At 38.3% G+C, this 7,908-nt stretch overlaps 1 protein-coding gene and 1 long non-coding RNA gene across 8 annotated transcripts in view; one reads left to right on the top strand and one right to left on the bottom strand.

Annotated features, from left to right (window-relative positions):
• The window catches only part of mtd (TLD domain-containing protein mustard), a 150,384-nt gene that overhangs the window by 49,757 nt on the left and 92,719 nt on the right, over window positions 1-7,908 (top strand). Inside the window, exon 1 of one of the 7 annotated variants that reach the window (XM_018035033.2) lies at window positions 1,782-1,804. The exons of the other annotated variants lie outside the window; for them this stretch is intronic. The gene's annotated coding sequence lies outside the window, so the exon portion shown is untranslated. Of the gene's footprint in view, window positions 1-1,781; window positions 1,805-7,908 lie in introns of those variants that run through there. 7 annotated transcript variants of the gene reach the window in all.
• LOC108631247 (uncharacterized) lies at window positions 3,594-5,962 on the bottom strand. Its single transcript, XR_001916924.2, has 3 exons — window positions 4,627-5,962; window positions 4,108-4,289; window positions 3,594-4,011 (listed from the first exon to the last, which is right to left on the bottom strand). It is a non-coding gene; the product is annotated as an uncharacterized LOC108631247 (long non-coding RNA).

The following is a 7,908-nucleotide window of genomic DNA, read 5'->3' as shown; positions in this document are numbered from 1 at the left end:
TTGTTATTAACAGTTACTAGAAACGCTGTACAAAATTTTAGAAATTTTGCGAGCCTATTAAAGAAATTATTACATCTTGAATTCTTATGTCGAGTGACAAAATTTTGATTTCGTTTACGAAAAAATATGAATGGAACAATGACAGAATTTTGTATAATTCTTAATACGTGATTTAAGAATATTTTAAACTTGAAATTGTTCATTGCCTCAAATATTAGACGCAGCTTATTAACTTTTGCCAGAGATCTTACAGCTCATACATCCTTAATAAAGCTGTAATTAGAGTCAGAGAAAAGTTGTAATTGGAGTGCAACCCGTTTTCTAATAACGCAATGCGGAGCAAATTCCAGAGCTTACTGGCGCCCCGAACATTGTGCGCAATGTTTCGTACCTAATTACCATGTTCCGTATAATTATTAAAAAACAAAAATGAAGAGAAAAGGAATTGGAGCCGCAGGAGGGAGACACGGAGATTAAATCGTGATTTAAACGTCGCGAGGAAGCGCTGCAACGAATATTCCAGCAGCGTTCACGTTCTACTGCGTAGAATTATACAAGCCTACCGTAAATAGCGTTGATAGGGTAATAAAAACCTGCGCTCTACCACAATGGGTACTGCAACGCACCTCACCGCACCGCCGCGCCGGTCTAGGGAAAGTTCCGCATGCGTTTGAAGCGTGCCAGATCCGTTAGCATTTAGGCCGTTTCAATTTTACACGTGCCTGAAAGATTCCAGACGCATGCACGCGTAAACCCGCCCGATTCCTTTGTTAAAACTTCCCGTCGAGTCCTAAATATTTCACCCGAGAACGTTCTCGCCGTTACACGGTGCCATTTTCATTCCGGTCTTGAAATTTTTCAATTACACGAGGCGAAAGTAATAAATTGGAACGAGATTGAAAGCCACTTTTATCGTCCCGCGTGTTCCGTCGCCTGGCGGTCGGTTCGCAGCCTGGGAATAGTCCCATTTTTCTGAACGCGTTCAACACGAAGAATACAGAGGACGGTTTATAACTCGCGCCCGTATCTCTCGGTGGAAGCGTTTGAAATAAGAGGAAACATGCCAACTTAGAACACAGGGTGGCATTCTGGACACGCGTGTATTATTCGATAGGTCGATGGAAAACAATGGGACGTGGTACGTGATCGCCGGCCACATTCTAGTTACGTCGAACACTGTCCTCCATAGAATTATACAAAAATTATAACACACGGCCTTATACTCTTCCAACAACATTTTCTAGCTTTTATGTCAGACAACAAAGTTATCTTAAACTTTGCTATTTAAAATAATACGATTTTCCAAAATGTAATTTGTTACTTAATGATGACAGTAATTCTTTATTTCAGTCTTGCAAGAATGTAGACTTGGCTTTTATTAGAACCTTTCCTTTCACTTCACCCTCGCACATCTTTCACTATCATTCCTATGTTGCTTAATTGCTAAAATATAAATAAATGTAATATTCAAGAAGAAACATAAGTGCATATTATTATTCTTCAGGAGTAAAACATCAATTTAGACTTCATATTTTAAATTGATATTACATAATTTTTGATACCAGTATAATTTTATTAGATGAATGAAATGAAGAATCAGTGATTTCAATGCGCGTAAAAGGAGATCGTTGAACATTTGAGCGGCGATAATTCTTCACCTCATAAAATCGATGAAGCATTAAGAATTCCGCGTGTCGATCTCAAGAAACGAATTAGCTTGACCACCATTGTCTTTTTGTCTGTTGCAGGTGAGTAAACTTCTGTCCTTCATCCCGTATGCTCAGCACGCGTGCAGCAACTTCCGGTACGTAAGTACACGTTGGAGACAGACTCTCTTCGCACGAATGGAAATTCGACATACTGACAGCGATTCAAACGCTACAGCTGTAGAAATTGTTTACAGTGTCTAGTATTTCTATGCCTATTTATTCTAAGTACACATCTGTTCATGAGTCTGATTAAGTGCTTGCTTTCTATGAGAGAAGCTGATACATATTCCAAATTAGTAAAAGATTATTTTAATTGAAATATGATTATTAAATTAATCATATGTGTAGTCGTAATCATGTGATAAATTATATAACAGATCTCGAAATGAATCATTGAACAGTTTCAGTACAAGATATAATAAAATGAGCATTCTTTAAACTTGCTTCTTTTTATATGTTAGAATTATCAATCGTAAAAATTTAGAAGAGTGTTTTAGTGTCCAATTGATTTATCTGGTATTTTGCACAAGTTCTTATTAGACTAAATAAATTAAGTACATGGATAGTCTGAGTATGTATGTAGTCCCTGTATGCATAAGTAGAGTGCGAATTTATTTTTAGCTACAGTATTTATACAATGTTACTAGTTGATCACAGTATTAGAAGTATATAACGTATACAAGTATCCTCGTTGATAAATGACGTTATGATAGTTTTGAAAGTAGAAGTTGGGAAACGGTATTCTAATTTTGTCTGTGCCCGTCAAACGGCGGAGTTCGAATCGACCGATTTCGAAGTAATTAAGTGGAAGTTTCCGTCGGAGATGATTGTATGTAGATCGAGTTTCCGATGAGTTCGACGCTGCTCCAGCAGAAATTTATAAATTATTCATAATAACATCGTCGAACGAATTACTGTTAGCCAGACCTGGCGTTGCTTNTTTACAAATAATCTTTATACAGTAAAAATTCAATTTTCATTAATATTCTTGAATATTTATATTTAGTTAAAAACTGAATGCCAGGTGAACAGGTTCTAAACACACTACTACTGATAAGGGTAAAGTACGCAGCGGTGAGAAAATAATCATGAAATTTCAATTTACGTCGGAACGAGTTTAAGCATAAAATTTTACAGAAAGTTCGCACACCACCCGCGCGTCGTTTCTGTAGCAATTATCACGACCTCGCGCTTTCCAAGCGGCGTTAAAAAAAAAAAAAAATGAAACGAGATCGTACAAAGGGGAAACGGTAATAAGAAACGTGTTTGACGAGCAACAAAAGAAAGCTACGAGCGGCCGGAAACAGACAGGCTTTGTTCGTCGATAAAATTCAAGTTGAAGAAGACGTATGCACGCACGTTAAATTGAGAAACGGTTTCTCACGTTTTTACGTCGTCGTCACGGTCGGTTTAACACTCGCTTCTCCTCCGCTAAGGTATTTTCTTCCTGATACGCGAGTCGGATTGGTTCAGTTGGACAACATTTACGCGTTGGAATATTCATGAAACCGTCGATATTACGCGTATAGATTTAGGCCACTGGAATTTTCGAGATACTCGGTGATAAAATTAAAAACGTATCATTACCGGTGCCGCGTTAAAAGCCAGCGTAACGTTCGCCTTTGTCGACGCAGTTTCAAATGGTTTGCATCGTAAAAAATTTGTTATCTCGTTTTAAAGCACTTTTCTGCGAGCGTGCATTATACTTCGAGTAACAAGAGGCTGAAATTACTTTCTGTCAGTAGTTTTCTTTTATTTTCGATATAATGTAGTGCTGTTCACTTGAATAGCTTCTATTGGGTAAACCGACAGCTGGAACAGTCTTGGCGAACATTTGGACGTCGAGGTGTAAGAGTCGAGAGCCAAACAGAATTTCTTTAGAAATTTAATTTTTGCAATGGCGCATGGCAAGCGAGAATTGTTTTGAGTATAGCTATACGAAGCCGTAATAAATTGTTTTGCGATACGGCATCGGTGCTCCGTTGTAATATCGTGCTAGTTTTATGAATAACGCTATTTGGCGAAAGAACTGGTACTGAAATATAAGAGGTTCTCAGGATTAGGTATTGTTCATTGTGACCGCCGGCTAAGAATAATACTTATCGACATCCGGAAAGGTGTGTTCGACATTTTAAAATTCCAGCAGCTCGAACCACTGAACGGCCTTATTGGCCGATTATGGGTTAGGCCTGCGCTGTCATTTTCTATTTACGTGCAGCAACGCCGGCTGCCAATTAGATGTCCATCAAAACAGTTAATTAGAAATGTTCGCCGTGGCAGCTCCCTCGGCCCGCCGATTTCCCTGTAAAATGAAAACGTCAATTTCGTGCCGTCGAATAACATTCTGAACAGTTTACTAATTACTCAATATCGTATTAAATAATTTGTAATTACGTACTGTTTAAGTAATCGGTAAACAGTCTTTCAACGGTGGGAAACACTCGGGCGGCGTTCACTTTTCTCGGTTTAGACGTACCGGCGTTGAATAGCCCGATGGAATATTCATGATATTGCGCGAGTTTAATCGCATTAGCAATTACGGGAGCATAATAGTGCCGCGATGCAAATCTGGTTGAGCCACTGCATCGGCACCGTTTTCCGCGCGTTCGAAATAAAATCAAAACCGATTAGATCTCCGTTCCCGAGATCGATTATTATCGGTACGTTTATCAAATTCTTCAAAAAAAAAAAGAAGAAGAAGAAGAAGAAGAAATGAGAAGAAAATTTCCAGACTTCGAGAAATTCATCATTGAATTCTTTGAACAACTCGACGCGTCTACAAACAAACACGGACCATTTTTTATGAACTCTCACTGTTTTTTTTAAACGAGAAACGCGTGATTCATTTGTGTAAATTTAGTATTGTTTCCCTCCTTCTTCTCCTTTTCTTTTTCTTCTTCTTGGTTTTATTTCTTACAACGGTTTTGAGATTCGGTTTGGACAGAACTGGGTCCACGATCCTCTCGAGTAATTGCTTTTCCCAGTTAAACACTGTTTGCTCGTGGAACAGTCAACGCTCGGCGTTTCAGTAGTCAGTCAGTCAGTCTGGACTCTCGTTAAATTAACAAATCAAATTTAGTAGAAAGTTGCTGGAACGGAAGCTACTAGCCAGGGACAAACGACAGTAGTCCACGTAGTTAGACAGCTTCTCCTGTTTTAACAGTTTTATGTTACACAGTTGTATTTAACCCTTTGCACTAGATTTATTTTATATCCCAGTGTGCATTGTCGTTTCCAGTGAGTGCAAAGGATTAAAGGGTTTTAGAGCTTCAAGCTTTATTTCACTTGAACACATTTTTGATGTAATTTAAAATTCATATTTCCTTTATTATTTATCTCTGTTGTTGTCCCACGTTGAAGACAATGAATACAGAAAATCCAAGGAGGCTGAAGCTACTGGTTAGGAACAACTGTGAATTGTTCTTATAGTTAGAGAGCTTTCCCAGGTTTAACTATTATTGGAGCTCCAAATTTTATTCGACTAGTATTTTTCACGTAATTTGAAATTCATATTTCGTTTATCATTTATCTCTCTTCGTCGTTCCAGTTTAATAATATACAAAAGCAAGAGAGGTTGTGCAGTAAAATATTATCGCAATCGGTATTCCAGGTCGTTTCCCTCGAACCGCGCGATAAACTCCGATCTCATACTTATTCTTCTCTGTCGTCGCTGATAAACACACGAACGATCGTCCGTTCACAGTCGCGCGTATGCACGCTGCATACTCCTTTACATTCCGAAACGACTCCTCTCTTTTGCTAAATAACAAGGAGCCAATGTATCTCTCTCTCCCTTTCTTCGCTATATTTCCATCCGGTCGTTGTTTTCACTTTTCTACGGAACGTTTCCCAAATGGAACACGGAGAACCAGATGAAAGTAACGACAGGACGACAGGAAATAAAACGAGAAGTACAATGTCTCTTCTCTTGCTCGTCGCGTCGATGGTTTACTTTTATTTCTTTCTCTTTGCATGCAACTTGACATTCCATTATGCCTGGATTCCTTCAGTCGGAAGCATCGTTGAGAAGTCGCGTCCTCGGCATTTCGTTCTTTCTTTCGTTCGCTTTTTCTTTCTTTTGCTTTTTACCCTTTCTCGTTTCTGTTCTCCATCACCGAGTCACTTTTAACGCGAAAGCAACGATACAGTACGGGCTGCCAATGCAGAGGCTACTTTCTTCTCTCCTTCCGCACCTTTTGATCACAGTATAATGTACAACTACTCATGGCAGCCAGCGTTGACCGCGGTGAATTGTATAATAAGCGATGCTGAAGGGAGGAGGAATAACGGCGGACGTCAATCATAATTGAAATAAACGGGCGTCAGTTAACAGGCTGCATTTCTAACACTGAATTAGGTTGCCCACAGTCAAATGCAATTTTCTATTTATAGTTACCTCCTGCTTATTATAACTAGACTGCGGATGTTTATACGCGATGGAACACTTGATGTTTGTTAACGAAATTCTGTCTGTTAACACGATGTGTTTCAACATTTTTTTCATGTCATTTACTTACGGCAGGTATGTCAAACGTTCCGATCGAAAATTCTCGGAACTCGTTAGCACGGGAAGGCGTCACCGTAAATTGTTACAAATTACGTTTTAACCGAAAGTTTGTCGCGCGGTTCGGAAGAGGAGCGGCAATTATCGAAGTTGTCTCGCGTCCCGCTGATCGAACTTTCTTCTTTGATCGGCTAAGAGGGAAACTCCTCCTCGAAACCACGGCGGAAATTAATTAACGGCTCATTTCGCCAATTTAAGTGTTCGGTTAAAAATCGCCCGCGGTATGATACCGATTACCTCTCGCGCGCAGCACAAAAAGCGAAGATGAAAGAATTTCGTTAAAAGAAATTTCATTTAAGGCGTGTTTGTTTCCCTCCGGTGGATTTCAAAATAATAAGTTCCTTTTTCCTGTCTCTAAGAGCAGCAGATGTAATAGAATCTTTTATTAAACTTAACCAACTCTTTTTACATAGGATTCTGTTGAAGTCTTTTTTGGAGGCGGAGGGAATTGTGTAAAATTTAATTAGTTGCACGTGATACTCGTTTATCATTGTTATGGATATGATACTCGTACCAGGCGAACGAGATGCTTGGGTTCCTTGAACAGAAGCTGGAATTACAATGAGGAACGAGTTCCCGCGTGGAACTCCCGGCGCAAGCATTTGCCAACACTGAGTCACGCGAGTCACCTGCGTGAAAATATCTCATCGATGATTGTTCAAATTCACAATCAGACAGCTCGAGCGTGTAATCAACGAGATTCAGGGAATATACAGGATGAATCAATAAGAAATACTCAACAATTCTTCAATAATAATTGATTCGATTATAAAATCTGACAAATCCATCCAGCCATCCATTTTACGAAAATATCTCGATCGTACAATCAATGAGATTCAGGGTATATATAAAGTGAACCAATAAGAAGTATTCAAAAATTCTTTATTAATCATTGATTTAATTGTAAAATTTCACAAATCCATCCAACCATTTGACTTGAATTCATAGTCAAGCCTAAACCAATTACTGTATATTCGACCTTCTTCTGTACACAAATTATTGATCTAGAATCTTGTATAGACTTGTGCAAAATCTGTCAACAACTTTATTCTGTTGACGATGTTTTGTGTCTTATGAGTGGGAGTGTACACAAATATTTCTTATCGATTAGTATGGATATAACTCGATCCACAAATGGCACATGCTTCTGAAATGTGTAATTGGAAATTAATATCACTTTTCCACTTGACGTTTTCTTTGTATTTCTTTATCGATTGATTTTATAATCTGGGTTACAATTATATTTCATTAACCATATTTTAAGAAAATTGAGCAATTACGGGTCACGTGAAATTACCTTATCACGATGAGCATGTCTTTTTTTCTTTCTTTTATCAGTGGTTTTTTGCATCGTACGGTCTACGTAGTTATTGCAGTAATCATTTGTTACTTTATTAAGCTAGTTGTTGCCCTATTAGTAAAGATAAGGTTTAAAAATAGACGGCTACAAATACAATAGGAGCGTATCACTTCGTAAGTGGTCAATCGTCTCGACAAAAAATTATGCGATTTATTATAATCTACATTCGTTTCAGCGTATTTCTTATCATTCGTTTTTATTATTTATCTCCTTTTTTTCACTCAATTGCAATAATCAAGGAAAGATATTGCTGTCGCGTCAACGATAAACTATAG

The sequence above is a fragment of the Ceratina calcarata genome, unplaced genomic scaffold (genome assembly GCF_001652005.2).
Source record: "Ceratina calcarata isolate Rehan_Ccalc_2016 unplaced genomic scaffold, ASM165200v1 scaffold86.2, whole genome shotgun sequence".
Classification (NCBI taxonomy): domain Eukaryota; kingdom Metazoa; phylum Arthropoda; class Insecta; order Hymenoptera; family Apidae; genus Ceratina; species Ceratina calcarata.
This window is presented reverse-complemented; position numbering and strand designations above follow the sequence as displayed.